The sequence below is a fragment of the Hipposideros armiger genome, unplaced genomic scaffold, assembly GCF_001890085.2.
Source record: "Hipposideros armiger isolate ML-2016 unplaced genomic scaffold, ASM189008v1 scaffold_194, whole genome shotgun sequence".
Lineage (NCBI taxonomy): Eukaryota > Metazoa > Chordata > Mammalia > Chiroptera > Hipposideridae > Hipposideros > Hipposideros armiger.
The window spans coordinates 378,522-401,802 of record NW_017731544.1 but is presented as its reverse complement, the minus strand read 5'-3'; the positions used below and the strand labels follow the sequence as shown (position 1 = coordinate 401,802).

At 37.8% G+C, this 23,281-nt stretch overlaps 1 protein-coding gene across 5 annotated transcripts in view; it reads right to left on the bottom strand.

The window, feature by feature from the left end:
• TMEM117 (transmembrane protein 117) overlaps nt 1-23,281 on the bottom strand; it is a 474,959-nt gene that overhangs the window by 436,322 nt on the left and 15,356 nt on the right. The window contains exon 1 of one of the 5 annotated variants that reach the window (XM_019653059.1): nt 11,258-11,277. The exons of the other annotated variants lie outside the window; for them this stretch is intronic. The gene's annotated coding sequence lies outside the window, so the exon portion shown is untranslated. Of the gene's footprint in view, nt 1-11,257; nt 11,278-23,281 lie in introns of those variants that run through there. 5 annotated transcript variants of the gene reach the window in all.

Sequence of the window (23,281 nt, the reverse complement as noted above, 5' to 3'; positions counted from 1 at the left end):
AAATCAGTTCTTAAGGTAATACTACTGTTTATATCTTTTCTTCCTCATTTATCTAATGAAGCTTACTTGCCTGGATTAAATAATTTAAAGAGCCACAAGTTTCACATAGAAAAATGATGAAAATATAGAACTTTGCTTCTTTTTATAATAAAATACAAAAACCTCATTTGGCACTTTTGGGAGGAAAACAATAGTCCAAAGACTTGAACGAGAGCTTTGTAATTTTAAAAAAGTACTCAGTATCAGAACGTTCTTATGACATCGTCTCAGCCTTAGCATTGTATAACTAAGAAAAATAAGTCCCGGAATTGATAGGAGCTCCAGCTATAAAAGATGTTGCTGCAGATAAGTCAACATCTTCATCGTTAGTCTTACTTTTTTCCCCCAAACATCTGAAATAAATGATTTGCCTATGCCAAGATCTTAACATCAACAGCTGAAATTTAAACTGCTATATTCAGTACATTCCACAAGACGGTGCCCTCTCACTAGGAAGAAAAGCCTCCTTTATATACACAGCTGAAGTACACAGCTCACTGACCCAGGGTGAATTTAAAAGCAACGTTTTTAGAAATAAAACCTCTAAGAGATGAGCAAACTCTTGAAGTAATTCCAGTGAAATGTTATATGTGAGACAATGAAAATTAATGCTGCCATGAAGTGCAGGCCTCTTGAAATTGCTCTCAAAATCAGAGGTAAGGTAAGGTAACTGGATAAAGAGAAGGATCTAAACATAATACGTCTACACTAAGACTGTTGAGAGCAGTTCTGTGTGACAGAAACACAATGATAGTCTCTCAAGCAATTTTAAATGCTTTCATACTCATGTTTAAAAGCTCAAGAAGAAGTGAAATGGATTTTAATATACTTTACTTAACCAATATACCTAAAATACTTTCAGGTGTAGTTAAATTATTAGTGAAAGAGTTCACATGTTTTCTTTGTACTCATTCTAGTGTGCATTTTACACTTCCAATACATCTCAATAATACTCTTAATAGTTTCATTGCAAGTGTGCAGTAGCTACATGTGGTTAATGGCTATTGCATTGAACAGTGCATATCTAGAGAATCTAACCTGTTTCACTTAAAACAAAACTTAATTTCTGAGTAAAAGACTAAATTGTTCAGCCTCTATCTCTTAGGTCACGTAATATGAACAAGCAAAAATGCAAATAGACTTTTTCCTATGCTTACCACTAACATACAAGAATGCACAAATATTTTCTTGCTATAAACCATATGAAAATAATTGGTCTAAATTCCCTTCATCTCTATAACCTTTGGACTGCAGAATAGCCTACAGTTATAAAATAAAATAAATCTTGGCATTATTTAATAATATCTGTGGGGGCCGGCCGAGTGGCTCAGTTGGTTAAGAGCTCGCTCAAGAGTTTGAGCTCTGAGCAACAGCGGTTCGAGTCCAACCCGAGCTGAGCAGCCGCTGAGCCGCCAACAGGTAGCAGGATGGCTCAGCTAAAAAAATAAAAAATAAAAAATAATAATATCTGTGTTACTGACATAGCAAAGCATAAATATATGGGAAGTTACAATAGGCCAAAAGTTGCAAGTTCTCACATGCATTAAATCAGATGGCTAGTACATATCACATGTGCAATTAAAAAAAAAAAAGGCAAGAATAAGAGGTTCAAATTTCCAGGTGTAAAATAAATAAGTCATGGGGATGTAACATACAGCATGGAGAATATAGTCAATAATAATGTGATTGCATAGTACAGCGTCAGATGGTTGCTGGACTTAACCGTGATCACTTCTTTAGGTATGTAAATGTTGAACAGCTACGGTGTACCCCTGAAACTAAAAAGCTGATATAATGTTGTATGTTAGCTACATTTTTAACAAAAACCTTTTTAAAAATAAAAACAGCATTTATAATAGCAAAGAATATTTTAAAAGTTTTAAAAAATCTAAAAAAAATGTTTATCACCTCTGGGAAAAAAAATAATAAAGCAAGCCTTCAACACTGATTTTAACAAGTATCTCCTCATTATGGGCCTTAGAATTCTATTTAACCAGTCCTGATAGTTAAAACTTTCTGAATCCCAGATAGCAAAAGTATAAAATGGCCTACTTATCAATCCTGATTCTCTTTCTTCATAATACATTGTATTTCCACACGAAGAATGGGAAGTTGATACAAAAGCATTCTTAACAAAAATGAAAAGGGCTGACTTCTCATTAGGCCAAAAGGTCCTGAAAGGAGACCAGGGTTTTATTTTTCTTGTCCAGCAGGAGCACAGGTTTAAAAGACAACCTTGTTTCTTTTACAAGATGTGTTTATGAGAGCAGTGAAATCCAATCACTTTGAGAAACTGCAGCAGCGAGAGGTCACACCGCTCCGGCTCAATGGAAAACGGCTCAAGAAAAGTGCTGTCTCTGGGTCTGCGAGCGAGCGAGTACTCAGGGACCCCTGCACCCAGTTCCAAGGCACCGCTAACAGAAACTGAGCCGCATCCCTTTTTCTTTAGGAATTGCACACTCAGGGGGAGCTGGCATCATCTGCTATGACTCATGCTTCCCAAATTTCTGCAAGGCCTCACCTACTGAATTCTGCATGAGAATGTGGAAATTGAACCTGAGGAACTGACAGACTAATTTTCTTTCTGCTCAGGAAAAATAAAAGGGATAAAAATTCAAGTTAGTGAGAAATTACACTTTTTTAAAAGTCCTCTCACCATTTAACATGGTTGGTTATACGTCATTGTACCCAAGTAACAGTATATAGTTCAAGAAGTTATGAAAAGTAATAAAAAGGCAAAAAAAAAAAGCAAAACAAAAGAACACGAAAAAAGAAAACAATGCCATCGAATGTTGAACAATTTATAATTGATAAAAGACTTCATATCCCCCTAACTATATGTTCCTCACAAAATTGTAGAATTAAGGGCAGGTATTATTACTTCATTTTACAAATCACAAAACTAAGATTCAGAAAGTCTCCCACTAAAAGTTAATGAAATAAGACCTGTAAAAAAAAAAATGCTACTTGAAAAACATTGGAGACTCTCCAATGACTTGAAGGGAGCTTTAATTTATATTCCTTATGTATAAATCATCTGTCTTGGTGGAAATCCTAACCCTTCCTAAGGGTCTATTACAGCCTTCATGATTTTTTTTTTTTTCCTCTTTTTCCTCCTAGCCAGCTGGAATCACTTTCAATCTTGGTGAAGTGAAGAGAAGAGGCTTAGCAGCAACTTCCGCAGCAGCATGGCTCTGTGTACCAGCACGCTCTCAATTATTCAACATAACACAGAAAGGCCTGGGGATAGAGTGCCCCCAATGCAGCAGAAACAAATTAACAGTTAGCTAAGTTACATAAATGAATAAATGAATGTTGTAAACTGTGCATACTGATAAAATGTACGCTGATGAAATCTGCCGAGAGGAATCAGGGCTCTCCTTAAATTACAGCAAGTGGGTACAAGATGACAACTGAGAATCCAAACTCTCTATGGAGAAGCCACAGCCCACATCAGACCCAGAATGAGGACAGGGCAGAAACTGCACCTCTCTGCGTGTGAGCTACACACACGGATACACATGCCTCACCCAATAGCAAAACTGTTTCCTTACTGCTTTGGGACCTGTACCCGGACAGGCTGTAAAAGACTGCTTCAGAGGAATACGGCCCTCCCATTCACCTCACCAACTGGGAGCAACGGAATTATGTACAGAGCTATATACTGAAATACATGGAAATAACCTCCATAGAAATTTTTCATTTCTATTTCAACATTCAATTTCATTGTCATTAAATAAAACGCTTTAAAATATATATTTTGCTTATAATGTTTTAGAAAATATAAAATAAAATCTGCCTTGTTTATTTTATTTTATTTCAAATGACAGTAAGCAAACAGGTAATATTTATTTGTATCAATATCCTTGGATTATGCACATTGAATTAACATTACACCCTTCTGCATAGAGTAGTTTATAACAATAAAGCTTATACATATGTTCTAGTCTCCACAGATTGTCTGTCATCCAGGAAAAACCTCTCACAAGGACCACAAATCATAACAACATAATAAGAAAGCCAAGTTGAAGAAACATTGTTCAAATTCACGCCATTTTTCTTATGTTTTGGCAAAATACTATCATTTAAAATACATGTCCTTTTCCAGAAACAAAAATTAGCAATAATGTTAGTCATTATTCTAGGATTTGGCCTTTTTTTTTTTTGTATGATCGAAATGACATTTTTCATGTATTTAAATATTGCTATCAACTCCATTAGTGCTCTCTCATTCCTGCAATTAAAAACCTAGAAAATGATGCAATAAAGAAATTGAACAAAACATAGGTCAAAAGGAGTCTCTTCTCTTATTATTTAGGAAAACAGAATTTTAGGATATTCCTGAACTCTAAGAAGAATTGAAAAATCTGCCTTATTTATTAACCTGTCACTACTTATTTATGACTTATGTTGAAATTGTCGTAGTTTAAATTCTGAGACTCTTACAGGAGTAGAATAATTTTAGCATGTGCTTTAGATAAAACTACATGTGCTTCTAAAATATATCCATATTAAAATAATGTTAACATTATAGTGTTCAGATCCCTGATCTAACAATTTTGACAAACTTATTCACAAGCCAGCATGTATAATTAGCATTTATGATTAGCATTTATAATTTAACTCAAATATTTTGTCTGTTGGCTAATAAAGTATAAGCACAGCTTCCCAGGAACTCCTTTTAATATTTTCAAAATATCATTTATAAACTGATCACCTACTACATTTAAGTCACTGTGTCACCATCTCTGTTCAGAGACCTTCAATTAGCAAGATCTAATCCATGAGCAATATCCATTTTAACTTTTCTAAATACAGTATTTCTTTTACTTTAGTTCCCTAAATTACTAAAATTTCTCATTTTAAAATGATTTTTATATAGTGCTACCAGGCTTTAAAACTTCTCAGACACACAAAGATTTTTTCTTTCTTCTAATACTTACTGCTCTCTGTTCAAAAGACAAAATTTCAATCAAAATCTCCATAAATCTAGGAGTTACCAAAAGCACACATTTGGCTGCTCCCCATTGTTTCCACCATAGTTGATTCTATATTTTTAGCTAATACAAAATGTGTTCCTTCTTCTTATTGACGGAAAATTATAGATTATTTCTGAAAGCAATTTCCTAAATTGATGCCCTTTTGCTATTTCATCCTGTATTTCCTCTTCTGAAAGATTGGTTGTTTGACATGAACCAGGCCAGGATGTGAGCTGACTATATGTTCAGCAGCCTTTCTGAAAATGATTACCTCTGAGAACATCAATAACTGGAGAAATCCCAATAGTTTAGCTATTACCTTGTGTAAAATAACAACATACAATTAAGTTAACTATAAAAGTCATCCTGACTTCAGGGCACACTCTTCAAAGCCCTGACATTTCTCTGGGGACTGCAGGAAGCTCTCTAGTTTAGAAAACAGTTTGCAGAAAAGTTAGAGCAGTTTGTTAGGGCTGTGATTTTTTTTCTCTCTATTTTTCTACTAACTTTTTATTTCAAAAGTAAAACTTCTCCATTGTAGCATGTGAAATAATACGAAGACATATTCACACACACTGCCTAAGACACAGTTTCAAACACCCGCGTGTATCCTTTCACAACTTTTTCTATGTTCAAACACATAAACAAAATAAAGTGTGATTGTGTGTGTGTGTGTGTGTGTGTGTGTGTGTGTGTGTGTGTCTGCACTCGTATTTTTTGCTCTTTGGTTTTACAAAAATAGAATCATACCAGTCACATTACTCTGCAATTTGTGCTTCTCATTTAGCATCATGGACATCACCATGAGTCAATAACCATTTTTAATGGTTACGTAATATATAGCATGGGTGGTCTACATTTTATTCAACCTTTCTATTATTTTTGATCATTCACATTGATTTCAGCTATTTGCTGCTGCAAACCTGTGATATTGTGATTTATAATAAATATATATTTGGTCCTCCTTGTTTCTGGCACAGAGCTCTTAAAACCCTTGGAATTTCCTAAATGATGAGATCTATAAAGGTGTCTTTTGTTATGTTAATGAAGTGACCTTTGGACCCCCACCTAAGGATGGGGGATGGTAGTCAGAGGAGCCAACCAAGCAAGTGATTGGAGCTTTCAATCCTACCTTTCCCATCTCCTCCCCCTCCCCCCACCCCCATCACCNACCCCCATCACCACCACCACCACCACCACCACCACCACCACCACCACCTCTGGGGAGGAGAAAGGGGCTGGAGGTTGAGTTCAATTACCGGTGACCTATGATTTAATCAATTCTGTCTATGTAATGAAGCCTCCATAAAAATCCAGAAGGACTGGGTTCTGAGAGCTTCCAGGTTGGTGAATATATACAGACGCCTAATATTCCTGAGCAAATAGGTGATAGGAAATTAAGACTCAGATCTTAAGGTTCCCAAATTCTTCCAAAGACATACAGATGGCCCACAGACACATGAAAAGATGCTCAACATTACTAATCATTGGGGAAATGTAAATCAAAACCACATGATATCATCTCACACCTGTCAGGATGGCTATTATGAAAAAAATAAATAATAACAAGTGTTGGCGAGGATGTGGGGAAAAGGGGACCCTTGTGTACTGTTGGTGCGAATGTAAATTGGTGCAGCCACTATGGAAAACAGTATGAAGGGTTCTCATAAAATTAAAAATAGAACTACCGTATGACTCAGCAATGCCACTTGTGGGTATTTATTTGAAGTAAGTGAAAACACTAATTCAAAAAGATATAGGCGCCCCTATGTTCATTGCAGCATTATTTACAACAGCCAAGATATGGAAACAACCTAAATGTCCATGAATAGATGACTGGATAAAGAACATGTGGTATATAACAGAATAGAATACTACTCAGTCATAAAAAAGAATGAATCCTGTCATTTGTGATAACATTGATGGACCTTGAGGGTATTATGCTAAGTGAATTAAGTCAGGCAGAGAAAGACAAAGACCATATTATTTCACTTATATGTAGAATCTAAAAAAAAACAAAAAAAACAACAAAATAAAATAAATAAATAAACAAACAAAATAAAACTCAGATTCAAAGAACAGACTGATGGTTGCCAGAGAGGAGGGAGGTTGGAGCATGGGTAAAATGGATGACAGGTATCAAGAGATACCAACTTCTATGTACAAAATAAATTAAGTCATTGGGATATAAAGTACAGCATGGTGACTATAGTCAATAATACTATATTACAAACTTGAAAGTTGCTAAGAAAATAAACTTTAAAAATTCACAAGAAAAAAAATGTGTAACTTTCTACGGTGATGGATGGTGGCTGGTCTTATGGAGGTAATCACTTTGCTGTGTTTACAGGTGTCGAGTCATTTTGTTGTACACCTGAAACTAATATAATGTTGTATGTCAATTATATTTCAATAAAAAACAGATTCCAATATTCTCATCAATAGAATATAAGCGGAAATAATGTAATCTACTTCCAGGCAGAGGGAGCAAGAAGCAGGTATGGCCTTCTCCATCCTCTAGTCCTCCATCTGGCAACTAGATATTAACGAACTGGGTGCCCCCAAAAACCATATCTTGAAGATAAGCCTAAGTTCCCGAGTGATCCTAGAGTTGACAGGATAAAACCAAAGCAAACTGAGCTGAGAGCACATTGCTAGGCTAAGACCCGGACAGCGAAATCAGCCAGGGATACTGCCACACCCGAACAATCTAAGAGAAACCGAATTATGAGTTATATCAGTTGCTAATCTTTACCATAAATGCCAGCAAGACAAATAATGACCAGAATAAAGGGACAAAGCCATGGAGACAGGATGAGCCATTGGACACCATGCAAATCATGAAAGGCATACTCTTCTACCACACCCCCAGATGACATCTTAGAAAGAGAGAGGAAGAGGGAACCTGAAATAATGAGTATTTTACCCTTAGGGACTAAATCAATCAAAACAACACCAACAAGTTATTCAAGTTTGAATCGTCTAAAAGTTTTAGCTGTTCAAATTATTCCATCTGAATAAATTTACCAAATGAGACTAAATGCAGGGTTTCCAGCTATGCGGTGAATGGGATTTGTGGACCCCTATCATTCTGAAAACATAAGTAATATGTAATGGGCAGGAGAAAAGAGTGGGACATAAAGGCGAGGCACCATGGTCTCAGGTTCCTTTCTCCTTCGCTAGTTGTTAGCCAAACCCGGTAACGGTGTGATAATTTGTCATTTTTCCTCTCCACAATACATCAAGCAGCCCAACATGTTTTTGTTCTAGGCCCTGTCCCAAATTACTTGCTTTGAATTTTAAGTAGCTAGATAATCAATCTGGCCAAAGTCTCACTCAGGGGAAACAGCAAAGAAAATAATAAAGAAAATGAGAAATAAATGTATTAAGAAACTCTATTGGACATGATCCTGCATGACATTTAGAATGAAAAAGAATATATAAGCCAAGTCGAATTGCTTGAACTACTGAAAGCATAAAGCAGTAACATATCTTAAAAGCACAGATGTGGGTCTCCATGTATCTCAAAAGAACTTGTAAATCTTGTCCAGAGTTCTGCGCACCCAGAACTGTCAACAGGAGACATACAGCTTCTGGGTTTCCTAATACACAGCAAGCTCCCAGTACAGCTTAGGTTCAGCCCTTTCTGCTTCTCCTCTTGCCCTACCAGACTCTGAGTCCTTTTATACACACACACACTACTGACATACATACATACACACACATATACGAGCACACACACACATCCCGCCATACTTTTCAATCCATTGCCCTAGGTTTTAGGGAGGGAAATTTAAAAAGCTAATTTTTTTTAAATTTCTTTAATGCTGCAAAGAAACTATTTGCATTTCACTTTTAAAAAATACATCATTTATAAAATAATTTGGGGGAACTTATATCCATTAAATGGTTGAGGCTAATTTGTTCTTTACCAAAGAGAATTAATACCGTTTGTATTAACCAGTTCAGTTCAGCTCCCTTGGGGCTCTCCTATTACTTGAGAAACTAGAAGAGAAAACTTACCAAATATCAAATGTTATTTACTCGTGAGAAAAGGTAATTCCCACTTGCATCTCCAGAAGGATTTTGGTCGCTCTGGCCTCACTCTATTCCACAGGGTCCAATTTGACACCACCATTACCCTTACAGAAATGAGGGGTTTGAGTGCATATTTACATGGTGAAGAAGCCAGTACATTAGATAGTAATGTAAATTAATTCAACTGATGTATACAGAGTGTTTCTTGTGTACCAAGTACCAACAAAGGACTTAAACTGAACAACACGAAGAATGCAGGATCAACCAACCATTCAAGAACCTGTGTAGATTTAAAACAAAAAGTGGGAGTAAAGGTTAAGGAAGATAAGCAGACTAGATGAGGCTATCTTCCAGGATTTAATATGGTTTATGTCCTTTGACCTCTCACCCCTGAAGAAAAGAGACAAATTAAAGTTCCATAATTCTTTCCTGTTTACTGTGGTGGAAAAGCAAAATGTTCTCTTGTCTTCAACATTGTCATTCCCTCCTACAGTGTCATAAAGTAAGAAGGTTCCGTTTTACTAGTCCAAACAGAAAAACACCAAAGTGAGAAAAACTAGGATAGAAAAATAAGAACAAAATACAGAAATGAGAAGAAAGAAATCAAAACAGAAGATAATGAGTGAAAAAGATACATTAATTTTTCATATACCTTCATATAGCTCAGATTAAAAGCAAGCTAGTAACAAAAACAATTATAACTCACTGGCTATAATGATAAATGCATAAAATATGGTTGGAAGAATAAAAAGAAATGAACTAGAAAACAAGTATATGCAGATAACTTTAAGGTAGAATAAAGAGAGTGCAAGAAACAAAAATAAAATAGCAAAAGCTTAAGTACTGATATTGGTGAAAGGCAAGAAACAAATTCTCAGAATGAAACAGGAAATGACCATAAAGAGAAATAAAAACTAATTGGAAAAAGGGATACAGTAAAAATAAGCAGAGACAGTAAAGAAAGAAACCTTTTAAAGTATAAAATGAAAGTGACAAGCTTCTTTTTCTTTTTTAATGATATAAAATTAACAAAAATGTCTTCTTGCCTCAGCATAAGCCTCAGTGTTTGGCTAATATCCATGGGAAGCAAAAACAATAGCAGAGTCAATATTTTTATTCCATTTTGGTATCAAAAATAATTGTTAAGTATTCATTAGAACTTTGAACATCTCAATGATTGGACTAGATTGATTCCTTTGCATCATATATTCAAATTAACAGAATTTCAGATATATTTGTGACATGTAAATATATTCTCATATACTAAGAGGTTTTAATTAAAGTAGATTCTCAGCAAATAATTAACTTTCAAAATAATCCCTATGCTGCAGAGCACTAATTAAATGTACCTGCTTATACTGTACTAAGCTTACTAAAAAGAATAAGATTTTCTTTCATTTTTAAACTGTGGGATAACACTTTGAGAATTCAAATTTATAAAGTATTATCACACCATAAAAAAGATAAAATGAAAGCAGTTTTTATTGCAAACTGTTGTTTCTATTTTAACTATTACCACATTTAATGACTCTTTTTACAATATCTTTCTGTCTTTCTTAAAGCATTTATCTCTATTGGGCACCTACTTCTTAAAATTTTGCTTCCCCTGGCATCTTTGATGCACTTCTCTACTGATCTTCCTATATTGTTTTGACTATTGGCCGTACATTTTAGACTGTGACTTTATAATCTTCTATTTCAATATATTTTACAAAAATGCAGTAAAATACCTCATCTGTATCATCATTTTTCTTTCTCCTTTTGCCAAAAAACAATCAAGAGAAGAAAAGTAGGCAATAATCTGTGGATATTATAAAAATTGCATAATGCTATATTACATGTATTAAGAATTCAAAAACTGGCTAAATTTTATTTCATGACCATTTCTTTGCACCATGAAGCAAGACATACTACTTGATGGGAGAGTGAGAAAACACACTATCTTGAATGTCTTAACTGGAAGATGGAAAAATTCAAAATTACTTTTGCAACTGGGGATTACCAACAAACCATGCTCAACCCCTTCCAATATATGATGTCATGTAATGATTTATGATTTTTCATTCTTGAGTAAGCTAATTCTCGGGTAACATTAACACACACACAAAAGCTCTGTAAAGAAAGTTATTTGGAATTCTTATCTAAAAGTTAGCAAATTAGATACCTAAAAGAAATTGTATTGCAAAAAAGAATTTCCTTACTTCTTAATACTTGCTGTGTCACTGAGTTCCACATTGGCCAAATAAATGCAATGCCTTAGTCATAGGTTTTCTATGGTTAGAGGCACAGACAATTTTTTCATTTATTTTTAGAATAGTATTTGTGCTCATAATGATGGTTTGTGCCAGTACTGTTTCCAAGCCAATCCTTGATTACTGCAGGATATAAGCCAAAAATGGAAAATGAGCCTGTGGTTGAGATAGGTAGCAGGTGGTGCTGAAGATAGGGAGCTTTGAAATGCCTTAGTCACAACTTGTCCCGTGAAATAGCAGAGATTGCCACACTTATTCACATCAATAAACTCTGAGCAATTATCACTTAAGACTAAGCACAATTACATACTTAAAAATTAATAAATATGTTGACTAAGGAATGAAGGAATTATGATAGGACCCAGAGAGCTCATCAACTGATGTTTTGGGGTGTTTTTGTATCAGAATAACACCCGGGTGAATTGTTGAAGACCCAAAGAGGGCCTAGCTCTGTGCTTTGAACACACCACACACACACACACACACACACACACACACACACACACACACGAAAAAAAGAATTCTTCAGAAATACTTGAAAAAATGTCTCCAATGAACATTTAAAGAAACATCAATTTCTTGTTGGTATACATCAATTATAAAATCAAATCAATAACAAGTCAATCCATTCTCAAGTGTCACAAAATTGCCCTGTAATAGTTGTACTACACACTCGTCACAGTTGTGTAGCCAGCCAAACTCCAATAGATAGACATTTTACTCAGTTAATTTCCCATTGCAAAACTGATACCAGTAAGGATGAAGCTGCAAAGGGGAGGTGGCTTCTGGGCATAGCTAACATAACAGACACCTGCCTTCATTCACTCATCTACTCATGGACTCCTTTCAAGGAATGTTTCTTAAACTCCTGCAATATGCAAGACGACGAGGGTTTATACCAAGACAAATCATAGGGTAACATTTGGAATACATTCCAAGAACAGATAAGATTTGACATGTAGAGATTCAAGAGAATAGACAGCATGAGTTAGAAAGGCAGAAAAGGATGAGACAAGGCCAGGGAACCAAAACCATCCCACTGGGCCTCATATTCTAGGCTTATTAACAACTGTACTCTGTTCTGCATTCAGAGATAAAATGAGAGTAAGATACTGATTAATTGAGCATACCATCCGAGTACATACTGGAAAGCACATTCCAGTTTGCCCACAAATTTCTGTCACCAGTGGGCAGAAAACAGCCAGAAACGCTGAGTTCTGTGGCGCATACGGCATATATTGTAGGAAATAATCATTCCTGAAATTGACCTTCATCTATCCACGTCCTTACCACCATATACATGGTCTGACAAGTTCTTTGTAAAGTGCTTAAAACAGTGCCAGACCTGTAATAAGTATTATACAAAATTAAATATAAATGAATCTTGATTTTCCCTTTTGCTTAGGGGATAATACCAAGTCCTCAAGACCACTAGAAATGGAAGCATTGAAGCCAGGAAATTTCTCCGTAGAGAGATTTTTGATAATGAATTCAAATTCTTATATAAACATACAGCTATTCAGATTATTTTTCCTTGTGTCAGTTTTGTTCAACTGTCTATCAAGGGTGGGCCCTTTTCAAGATTTCCCTCATTACGTTCCAACTGCTGTACCAGCCCTGAACTCCACAGTCTGAGTCCACACATCAAGAGAACTGTGGTTTTCTACTGGAGTTATAGCTGCCCCCATGCTTAATGAACTAGGAAATACCTTCAGGGTTGAAACCATATACACATGGATCTTGCCAGTATGGAGTTCTTTTATCAAGGATGACTCCCCTCCTGTTTCTGCCTTCTTTTGGTCATTCTCCAATGCCTTAAAATAGTGATCTTTCTTTTTTGGGGTGGGAGGAGGGGGAAGGGGTAAGAGGTTAAAATTTTTATCTACAGAATTAATCTAATACAAGCAACTTCATATTACTAGAACTGGAATCCCATACATACCCAATTTGTGCTGACTAAGCATGAGTATACATGCAGATAGGCATTTCAAACTCAATGTGTCCAAAATGGAAGCTTGATTTTTTTTTTATCCCCAATCTTTTCTTCCCCCAATCTCCCTACCTTATTATTGGGTTGTCGGAAAAATCATGACGCATTTTTGAAACGAAAAACATAGAAAAATACATCATGACTTTTCTGACAACCCAATAAATAGCACCATAATCCACCCAATTGCTCAAACACACACACACACACACACCTTAAATCTTAAATTTATCATCCACATCTGGTTCATCATCCAATCCTGTGGGATCCTATCCAAAATGCATTCTAATTCCATCCACTTTTCTCCATCTCCACTGTTACCATCCTGAATCAAATCACCATACTCTTTCACAAACGACTAACACAGAAATTTCCTACGGGTTAGAAGTTAGTCTTCCTGCTTCCATTGTTTCCCCCATATAACCATTCTTTTCAGAGCAATCTGAAAAGTCATTATAAAAACCTACATCAGATCATGTCATTCCTCTGTTCAAAATCCTAAGATGGCGTAGTCTTAAGGTGAAATACTATTTCTTCAGATGCTGTACCATGCCCTACATCTTTAGCTCCTACCCACGTCTCCTTCCTCCTCCTCCTTAGGTTCCACACACATCCTTGATATACCAAATATTTTTACTACTCAGATTTTTTTTCCATTTGTTATTCCTTAAATTTGCAGTGCACTGGCTCCAGAATTTCCCTGGGCTAACTCCTTCATCATTTAGGTCTTAGTTCTAATCCAACCTCCTCAAAGGGAGCTAATCGGACCACCCTGTTTAAAGGAGCCTCCACACTGCACCCCAGGCACTGAGTGGCCCTGTCTTGTTTTCTTTATAGCATACACCATTGTCTGAAATTATCTCTTTTTAAAAACTGTTTATTTTTAAATTTCTGTATCAGTCAGGATAGGTTAGGTTATGCCACAGTAACAACTTCAAAGCCTCAATGGCTTTGAACACCAAAGGCTTCTTCCTTTTTCCTACTACGTGTTCACTGAGGCTCTACTCCACACTGCCTTCACCCTGGGACTCAGGCCAAGCAAGCAGCAACTATCTGGAACACCGCTGGGTGCTGAGTAAATGAGGGTAAAACGCTCTAGCTTAGAAGTTCCACACATCACACCATTCACGTCTACGCAGCCAGAACTAATCACCAGACCAGGAAGTACAACCCCACCATGCTCCACAGATAGGTGAGACAGAGAATAGCGGAGGAACTGTGTGAATGACCATACTCGCTTACACTTCCCCCCACCAGAAGTACGACATATGAGAAAAATAACCTTGAATGTTTTGTTGTTGTTTTTATTATTATTATTCACTGTTGTATCCTCAGTTCCTAGAGCTGGGCCTCCCATATAACAGGCACTCTAGAAAAACCTCTTGAATGACTTCATAACGTCTCTCACTAATCTTTCTTGTATGTCTAAGTCTCAAATATATAGACTTGCTCACTGAAGCTCTTCCTCCACCCACTGCTGATAGTTTTCTGAAAAAGAGTAAAAACATTCTTCTGTCATATTCATTTTGATCTGCCATCTAGAATTCAGCTACTGAGTAAATTCTCTGTCCTGGTTTAAACACGGATTGTTGAGCGCTTGTGTTTACAAAATTCAGTGGAGGGGAAAGAGTCCAGTAACTGTTTAGGCCCTAAACAGAAGCAGGAGGGCAACCTAGGAATAAATGGATAAGGTCATTTTTCAAGGAGCTAAACTAACAGACTCATGGCTGGGGTTATAATGGGGATATAACTGGGAAGGGCTTAGATCCCCATCTCTGCAACCTCCCCCTCTATGGACAGAACATCTATTCATCCCTAGAAAAAGAAAGATGCTTTTCTTACTCTATGGAGGGAGGGGCAGGGGGGAGGATCTGAGACTCAGAACTTCAAAGACAAACAATAATGACTCCCCCACAACTGCTGCCTCTGGGACCATCTTCCCCACCTCCACCGCTAAAACACCATTTCAGAGCTAGCACTGCTGGCATGGATGAGGGACAAGTACAGGCTAGAGATGCTCTTTAAAAGCATAAATAACTCACCCACCATTAAAAAATTAAAAAGCAGCTTTCTGTATTTCTATGTACCACTGGAGGGAGGGAGCCTAATGGGGAGTGCAAACGAATAAAGAAACTGTCAGAATAAAACTCATTGATGGTGCATTATTTCAGCATAAACTAAGAGGCAGGGCTCAAGGGTTTCACGAAAACACCAATTCTAAATACATATGGCTAGGTTAGAAACTAAAGTCTCAAAGTTATATAGAGGTATTTATTAGTATTTTCCTTTGGCTTCAAGGGGAAAGGACTTTTTCACAATGAAATGCCTGTGATCTTGCTGTCCCGTCTCAGCGCCAGTTCTCCTCTCTCCTCTGCTCACTTGGCTCCAGCCATTGGCCTCCTTGACTGTTCATCAAACACTCAAAGTACACGCCTGCCTTGGGGCTGTTACACTCTCCCTGCTCCCTTCTTGGGTAGCTACTCCCCAGAAAGCTACTTGGCTTGTTCCTTCATCTCCTTCAGGTCTTTGCTCAAATGTTCCCTTATCAGAAAAGGAATCCTGGCAACTTCCCAGATGCCACCCCAGAGTCCGCCTGCTTTATTTATAACCTTCTAACATAATCCATGCTCCTTTGTTTATTGTCTGACTTTTCCTACTAGAATGAAGATTCAATCAGGGCAGGGACTTTGTTTTGTTCAATGCTGGATCCCCAGAGCCGAGACTATGCTCAATGAGTATTCTTGAATGAACAAAAGATATTTATTAATGCTATATAATTAAGGCTCCTATACTTTGTAAGTGAATTGAGAAAAATCATCAATGAGCATGATTCAAAAGGGTAAACAAATTCAGACAAACACTAAGCTTCAAAACAGAAATTCAGTGGCAGCAGTATCGTCACAGCCTAATACAGTTTTCCGTGACTGTAAATCTGCGTTTTCTTAAAGCCTCTTCTAGTGTTACAAACAACCAGAATAGTACATTCATTTCTTTCTGCAAACTTAGAAAAGAAAATAGGATGATCTAATGCTAAGATGTTTCCAATTTTAGAAATAGACTGATATGCTTTATGCTCAGTAAATGACAGGAATGGACTCAGGGAAGAGAAGTTCTTAAAGTGAAGACGTTGTTTTTAGAGAAAAGAACAGTGTGCTTGCGCCAGGTATTCCTCACACCCTTGCTTTCTTCCTCGCCCTCCACTCCATTCTCATGACACTTCTTAAGTAGAGCCTTCCTTCATCACTAGAGGTCAGGTGAACCCAGGCAACTGCAGCACACCTGTCTGCCTCAAGGCCTATCATTCTGCATTCAACTTCCTATTTTGATTTTGTTATCCTTGTGATCAAAAACTTTTAATTTTCGTCTTTGATTCCCCATAGTTTCAGATTTTTTTAACAACAAGCTTGTACTACTTTTATACCTTAAAACTTTAAAGGGCCGGACATGCTCTATGGCTTCCTGTTGTTTTCAGAATACATTTTAACCTCATGAACCTAAAATTCAAGACCCTCCACGATCCGCCTTGCCCCTTCCCTCTCCTGCCTCCACTAGACCCAAATCTGATGATGCAGGACAACTGCCCTATTTACTCTCTACCCCGAAACCATTTTTTCTTTCCTTCCTCACAACTTTGCGCTTGCTATTTTCCCAGCTTGGAATCCCTCCTTCTCCATCCAATAGAATTCTACCGGAAGTGCAAGGCGCAGCTCAGACTCAGACCCAAGGACTGTTGTAGAAGCTGTGATTGGACACAGATTTCTTAGGAGGTGGTGAGTCCTCTATTATTAGAGGTGCTTAGAGACTGGCTGAAATTGCCACAAGGAATCTCTCACTAAATCCATGTACCCTGAGATGCTATGGTTCCCGTGAACTTCTACGGTGAAGCCTTATTGGACCATTTCTGTTGGGAATGGGCCTTTGCCCGCTTCGGAATAGACTGTCCCTCCTTCTTATATGGCAGTTATTACATGCTGGCAATGCAGTTATATTAGAGCTGTATTTTCATATGTCAGTGTCTAATCTCCTTAACTCACTGCAATCTCCTGAAGACAGAGTCTCATGGCACCTAGCACTGTCCTTTGCAAGTGATAGGTACTCGGTATGTTTGTCACCGATGATGCTGAAAAGTGGTACAGGTCAAACAGGAATACATTGGGAAGAACAAGAAACATTGATTTATATTCTATCATGAGATGGTCAGTCCCATGTGACCACAGGAGGAAAATGCATTGTACTCACAAGTCCTAGAGAGACAGAATCACTGCAATCCTGAAGGGGCCCCATTGGGAGGAGGAGACACGCAGGGACAAAGGAGCAGGTGCAACCAAGCAGGTGGGGGGCCAAGAGTGTAAGGACCCATAGGCAAGGGCCTTTATTGGGGGTCAGGAGCACACAAGCAAAAGGTGCGAGGGGATTTCATGGGTGTGTTTGAATGTCACTAGGTCACCGTGAAGGAAGGGCAAGAAAGGGAAGCATTTACCTCACTGGTAAAGCCTGTTTGTGGGGCTACTGAGGCAGCAGAAAATAGGAACTATAAAAATTTACAATATAAACATTAACTTTCAGGGGCAGCCGAAAGGTAAATTCAAACTTGCACTCTTGAGTTTATGTGTGTATTCACTTGTCTTCTATTAGCTGGTCTATCCATGTCAATGGCATGTCCTCAAGGACATACAAGGTATTATAGCAAGCATGGACTAGCCCAGGGAAATCTTGATGTGTAATCACATTTCTCCTGAATCAAGAGAAGTAAAGCCCAGCACAGAATGTAAGGTTTCCAATGGCTGCAAGGGCAGGAAGCACCGTGTGGACAGCTTCTCAATCGGCAACAATGACAGGCTTTGTTTGGGAACTGTACAGCTTCCTGCGCGGTCTAAATGACTTTCCTTACCCAAAAGAGAGGGCTGGTCTGGCAGGAGGTGATGCCAGAAAAGATCCCTGAACACAAAGTAGAACGAAGCTGTAGGGAGTGGCCTAGCGCGACCCAGCCCTGAGGCAGATCAGGCTCACTGGCTGCCAACTCGCCATCTGGGATGCCTGAAAAGGCACCTGTCTGGGAATCAGGAGGCTTCAGTGTATGTTCCAATTTTACTGCTGGCTATTGTTGTGACCTTGGAGCCAGGCAAATCAACATTGTACATTTCTGTTGACCCATCACCAATAAGTCTGGGCCATGGTCATGATAAAAATACAAATAAAAAATAACAGAACTGCTTCGACTACCACCAATACCCCAAATCAAAGATATAGTTTCACAGCCACCACTGGAAAGCAACTAAAGTTTGTCTTTGGAGAGGCTCTGCACTCCTTATTCCAGCCTGAACCCCTGTGGACCCCTAGGTCTTCCAAAGGCCTTCCTTCTTCTATCTAGAAGCCTGTACAGCAACACAGCTACCCTATCAGAACATCCTCCTACACCCTCCCACCTAGCAACACTTAACTCTTTGGACCTAGATATCTCAATGATGCCAACAGCTAACAACCTTGCTAGTTCATCACACCTCCCAAGTAGCATAATAACCCAGTGAAAACATCTTCAAGAAATGCTTCTAGTTGTAGGAATTCATGAAAGAAAAAAAAAACAGGGAAAAAATTCTATTTGTCAGTGTCCTCTCAAATCACACTCCTCTTCCACCCAGGACTATTTATTTACCTTATTATTTCAACAACAAACAAACAGAATATTCATCAATGTGGTTTTAAAGCATCAAGTGATCAAGCAATCTTCACTTCCCATTTTGCTCTCTATTGTTTAATCAGCAGTCAAGCTCTACCCTGGCCAGTTACCTTTCACTCATCAATGAAGTGGTTTCTCTCTGCACCATGTGGTGGGTCTGTCAGCTGCAATTCTATCTGATAGTCACTTTCTGAAGACCTTTCTACCATAACCTCCCATAGATGGGAAATGAGGAGTGAAGGCAATGATTAGATGCAGTAAGAAAAGAGTGCCCTGGATGCTGAATCTCTATCAAGTACAGTAAAAGGTAGCTAGAGGGCCGGCCGAGTGGCGCGTTGGTTAAGAGCTGGCTTGGGACACCAGCTCTGAGCCGCAGGGCCCCGGTTCAGATCCCACATGGGGGCCAGTGACGCTGCGCCCTCTACAGCTAAGTTGGTGAACAACAGCTGTACCTGGAGCTGGGCTGCTGTGAGTCGCCTGCAACGGCGTAAGCTGCAGTGGGGCTGGCCAGCAGCAGGTGTAAGCTTTTGTGAGCTGCTGTGAGCCGCCGTCCAATGGCTGGCAACCAATCTACATCACCTGGGAAGAGCGCAATGATAATACCAACATGGGCCAGTGACACGATGTCCTCCACAACTAGACTGAAGAACAAAAGGACAGCAACTTGTCTGTTCCCCTCCCCAAATTCCCCAATAAAATCTTTAAAAAAAAAAAAAGTAGCTAGAAAGGTACCTGGTTAATAACTGCTTCACGACAACGCTCTAACCTGAGTTAGTTTTATTAAGTCCTGGAGGTATCCTTTTACAGTGTTTGTATTCTCTGTCCGGTAAGAACTAGAGCAGCCAGGTGATCCTAGCACACTGAAAGCTGCAGCTGACTGTCCTTTAGTGCTAATGGATGCACAACTTACTGCACTGCAAACTAATAAGGCACCTAATCAGCAGGTGTGAGAGCAAAGAGCCGTATGCGTGGGATTACCAACCTCACTATGAGGGACAACATGAAAGTAATAGGATAAGTTTTTTTGTAAAGGGCTACCAAATTCAAAAACTCTTAGACATCAAATGAAGAGGGGTGTTCCCTGGGGGTTATTTTAATGCTAAATATAAATCATTTCCTAGCTTACCTTTCCTAACCTTTCATATCAAAAAGTTTGCTTTTTTCTATATTTTAAAGGCCACTCCAAGCACTGGATGAGCACTTTTCCCTAATTTGAATTCTGTAGTCACTTCTGACTCTCCAATTATTTTACCCCACAAAAAGGAATTATATGTTGACAATTCAAGAGTCAAGAAAAATGAAGATTCTGGCACTCAGTATACATTGGTTGAGAATGAAGATGCCTATAAACATTTAAAAAATATATATCATGAGAATCAAATACTGTATTTTGAGAGGACAAAGCTTAAAACTATAGATATTCTATCTAAGTAGCATTTGGCTACATATATAGCATTTGTTCAAGTAATTTCTCCAAAATAAAGTCCTTATCACCTCGATAGTACAATTTTTCAAAATAATCAATTGTTGACAATCACCCTGAGTAATAAATACATTTTTTAAATTTACTATCAAGTCTCAGGATAAACTTGAGAGTCGTTTATATTATTTAGCTACTCAGATCTCAACACAAGAGGTTATATCATACTCATATCATTGCATTTAAATAATGATTTTCCTCCCTAAATATATAATTAAATCTGTTTCTTTGTGGCTTGATGTTCCTATATCACCATGACTATCTTGCCCACACTTTCCAGAATTGGCTGCATCTTTTTTACTTTGAAATGATAAAATCGTATGTGTAGCTTAAACACGAAGAAAAAAATTTGGAACTAGACATAAGCTAAGACAATAGAAAACAAACAAGCATTTAGCTTTATTAAATTCATTAAATGACAAGACCTTATTGAGTTACTTACTTAGTATTTTATGGGAAACAGCCTTTTATTAAGTAAAAGAAAAGCAATTCTAGAGTTTGTATTCTTAAATTTCTGGATGTATTGAGAATGCTTTATTCAGAATTGCCCGTTTAAAACTAAAACAGACACAGGTACACAGAAACTAGCAAACCCCTTATAATAATATAAGCATAAAAAATACACTTTCCACATGTATTCTTTTATCGATGCCTAGTTACTAGTCAAGCTATTTTTTTTTTAATGACAGGCTTCTAAAAAAGAATCATGATCTCCATGCAGCTCGATATCGTGAGGGAACAAAATATGTATATGAAATGTTGCTGATAGCCAAGCACAGGTCCATTATCCAGGTTCTGTAATTCTGAAATCCAAAAGACTCTGATCTTTGTAATTGATTTGTTGGCAAGACCTGACCAAAGCGGAATTCATTTGACAGCAAAACCTAACCTGAACTGATGTGAAGCTATTTATAGTATTTATTGATACCACTTCATGTGAATACATATATACTCTGCTACAGACATTTAATGTGTTTGATGATGGTGTATTTCCTCAACCCTTTAGGAAGTGCTACTAAATGTAGCACAGGCACTGAGTTCTGAAACATATCTAGTCTCGGGGTTTGGATAAGAAATAGTGGGCCTGGGTTAAGTTTAGTAAACCCATCCTGTGCTGTTCTGAACCCTAGTCGAGGTAAATGGGCCAGCACCTACATTCTCATTACCTGAACCCATAATTTACTGAACTCATTATCCTCTCTAACTGGATTCTCCTAATGACTTTCTCTCTTTTTTAAATAAGATAAGCATCCTCTTAGTCACCCAGCCCAATCTTCCTATTTTCCTGTAATTTCACCCTTATGCTCATCTCCTCATATCCCATCAGCTGTTGACGCTGCACAGGGTTCCAAGTATCCCCATCCTACTGCCCGTTGCCCCACCTCTATTCCAGACTGGCCCAAACAATATCAAGCTTGAATGACTGAAAGAAGCTCCAAAAATACTGTCGCACTTCCTTTCTACTCCCTCAATCTCACCCTCTCCAATTCTTGATTAGATTCTGCTTCAAGATTAATCTTGTCATCGTCTCCCATCTTGTTCCAAGACTTTCCTTGATTCAAATACCACAATGGAAGAGATCAAGTCCAAAGTATGAGGCTGGCCTTGAAAGATCGAAGAATTTAGATGCAGCCGGCCTTTCTCCTGCACCTCCTGCTCTTTCCTAACACAAACGTTTCACTCCAGTCAAAATAAGCACGACCTCCTCAGTTTTTCCTCACTCCGAAAAGAGTTAAGGTGCTCTCATCTCTTCTGCTCACACCATCTACCCCATGACCTAAAATCTGTAATGAATTCTTTGCATCATATCTGACTATTTTAATCCCACTCATGCTGCAGACTCAACTTAGATCCCACATTGGGAGCAAAGTTTTCGTTTGCCTTCCTGGCCCACGATGATCTCCCTTCTTGAATTCCCTCAAATGTCACAGACTGTACTAGTCATTCGATACTTGATACGCATTTCCTTGTATTATCAGAGTAATTAATTTTTCATGCAGCTATATCTTGTCTCCTTAACCAGATTTTAAATTCCTTAAGAGCAGAGACCATGTCTTATATTTTATGAAGGAAAAAATGAATACCCTTCAATAGTTCATAATAAAAAGGCACTATTAACATTGGCAAAGACAATACAAAAAAGACAAAGGAACAGTAATTTATTTTTTCACTCAAATTTATCAAATACTACTATGTTCCTGGCGTTGTTTTAGGCATTGAGGATTAAACAATAAGCAACACAACATATTCCGTTCCCTAATGAGGCTTATGGTATGGCTAGGAAACCAGGCAATAATGAAAATATTATATAAATAACTATATACACAAATAAATATCTTTTGAAGAAAAGGTAATCTTCAGAGGTTAGAATTATTTTCATATGCTACACCTGTCAATTCATTCTGAGTTGGCCTGTTGTCCATCCACATTAAAAAGAAAATTGCAACTAATAGAGGCTCTCTACATACGCATATATTAGGGGGAAAAAAATAGAGGGAAGACAAATAACAGGAGCAGTTGTTTGGAAAAATACATTTGTCAGAATCTTGATGTTCTAAGATAAAGAACATGTTTGGATAAAGTTACTCAATCAGAAGGCATTACTTAGACTTTAATTACTTTACCCTTCACATTAACAGAACGACTTTCAGGAACTAAAACTATCACAGAACTGCTTTTATACTCGAAGGTTATACTCTAAACTTTAGTGAAAGTTTGCATTAAGACACAAGAATATGAAATCCATTTCTGCATTCCCCATGTCACTATTCAGTATCTCCTACAAAAAGCAATGGGGGGGGGGCAGAAACCTTTCCAAGAATTTAGGGC